The sequence below is a fragment of the Pteropus vampyrus genome, unplaced genomic scaffold (assembly GCF_000151845.1).
Source record: "Pteropus vampyrus isolate Shadow unplaced genomic scaffold, Pvam_2.0 Scaffold186, whole genome shotgun sequence".
In the NCBI taxonomy this organism is placed as follows: domain Eukaryota; kingdom Metazoa; phylum Chordata; class Mammalia; order Chiroptera; family Pteropodidae; genus Pteropus; species Pteropus vampyrus.
Window position 1 is genome coordinate 471,811 of NW_011888967.1, and position 2,642 is coordinate 474,452.

Below are 2,642 nucleotides of genomic sequence, written 5' to 3' on the forward strand. Positions count from 1 at the left end.
GAAGACAGTATTATTACAGTATTCGTAGTACCCAAAATGGTTTCCAGATTCAATGTAATGCCTATCAACATCCTAATGTCATTTTTTACAGAAATAGAAAAAAATTCTACAATTTTTATGGAACTACAAAAGACCATAAGTGATCAAATCAATTCTGAGAAGGAACAAAGCTGGAGGCATCTCAGTTTCTGATTTCAAAATATATTATAAAATTACAGTAATCAAAACATGATAGTACTGGTAAAAAAAATAGATTCTGCAGCATAGGTTCTGATTATATGTCTTTCTTTTCTAATTTTATTTCTTCTGATGTCTGATTTTATTTATTTGAGTCTTCTCTCTTTTTATCTCAGTCTAGCTAAATGTTTCACAATATAGAGAATCAACAAAACTAAAGGTTGACTATTTGAAAAGATCAACAAAATTTACAAACTTTTCTTTAGACTGACCAAGAAAACAGAACACTCAACTTACTAAAGAAGTGAAAGTGATGACATTAATAAACCATACAGAAATACGAGGAATATAAAACTATGAAAAACTGTACACCAACAAATTAGATGACATGGGTGAAATAAGTAATTTCCTAGTGACACACAAATTATCTGAACTGACTCAGGATGAAATAGAAAATCTAAACAAACATATAACAAATATGTAAATTGGCATTCGAAAACTTCCAAACAAAAGAAAAATGAAGGCCAGCTACACTGGTGATTTGTAAGACTCAATAATATTAAGATGTCAATTCTATTCATATTTGTCTATAGAGTCAATGAAATTCCAATCAAATTTCCAATAGGAGTTTTTCTTTTAGAAAGTCATAAGCTGATTCTAAAATTCATACTAAATTCATTCTCTCTAGCTTCATTGAGTTATAATTGATGTATAACATTGTGTAAGCTTAAAATGTACAACCTATTGATTTGCTACACTTATATATTACAAAATGATTGCCACAATAGTATTAGCTGACATCTCCATCACATTACATAATTATCTTCTTTTTTGTGGTGAGGACATTTAAGATATACTCTCTTAACAAATTTCAAGTATATAATACAATTATTAACTATAATCACCATGCTGTACATTAGATTCCCTAAACTTATTCATTTTATAAGTGAAAGTTTGTACCCTTTTACCAACATCTCCCCATTTTTCCCACCCCCAACCTCTGGTAACCACCATTCTACTCTGTTTCTATGAGTTCAGCTTTTAAAGATTTCCCATATAAGTGATATCATACAGTATTTGTCTTTCTTTGTCTGGCTTATTTAATTTAGCCTAATGCCCTCTAGGTCCATTCATATCATTGCAAATGGCAGGAATTCTTTTCTTTCTCATGGCTGAAATGTATATATATGACATCTTTATACATTAGTCCATTGATAGACACTTAGGTTTTTATATATCTTGGTTATTGTGAATAATGCTACAATGAAAATGGGAGTGCAGATAACTCTTTAAGATCCTTATTTCATTTCCATAAGATATATATCCAGATGTGGGATATATATATCCAGATGCTGGATCATATCGCAGTTTCATTTTTAATTTTTGGAAAAACTGCCATATTGTTTTCTATAGTGGCTACACCAATTTCTCTACCCACCATCAATGCACAAGAATTCTCTTTTCTCCACATCCTCACCAATACTTGTAATATCATCTTTTTGATGATAACCATTCTAACAGGTGTGAGGTGATATCTCATTGTGGTTTTGATTTGCATTTCTCTGATGGTTAGTGATGTTGAGCACTTTTTCATGTACCCATTGACCATCTGTATGTCTTCTTTGGAACAAATGCCAATTCAGTTCCTTTGCTCATTCTTTAATTAGATTTTGTTCTTATCGGCTATCGAGTTATATGAGTGCGTATGTATAAATATGTGTGTGTATTTATATATATGTGTGCGTGTGTATGTATATGTATACATGCACACGTATATATAAAATCCCTTATCAGATATACAATTTAAAAATATTTTCTCCAATTTACTAGGTAGCCTTTTCATGTTTTTGATTATTTCTTTTGCTAAGCAGACATAAGTTTTTTAGTTTGATATGTTCCCACTTGTTGATTTTTACTTTTGTTGTATTTGCCTTTGGTGTCATATCCAAAAAATCGTTAAACTTTTTTCCTATGTTTTTTCCTATTTTTATGAATTCAGTCTTATGTTTAGTCTTTAATTTATTCCAAGTTAATTTTTGTGAGTGGTGTTAAGATGGGGGTCCAATTTCATTCTGCATGTGGTTATCCAATTTTACCAGCACCATTTTTTGAAGACACTATCCTTTCCCTATTGAGTATTTTTGACTCCCTTGTCAAATATTAGTTGTGAAAATTTATTTCTGGGTTCTCTATTCTGTTCCATTGGTCTATATATCTATTCTTATGCCAGCATCATACTGTTTTGATTACTTTAGCTTTGTAATATAGTTTGAAATTAGGAAGTCTAAAGACTCCAGCTTTGTTTTTCTTTCTAAGGATTTCTTTGGCTATTCAGGGTCTTATGTGATTCCATACAAATTTTAGGATTGTTTTTTCTATTTTTGTGAAAATTGCCACTGTAATTTTAATAGGAATTACATTGACTCTATAATCAGCTTTTGGTAGTATGAACATTTCAACAGTAT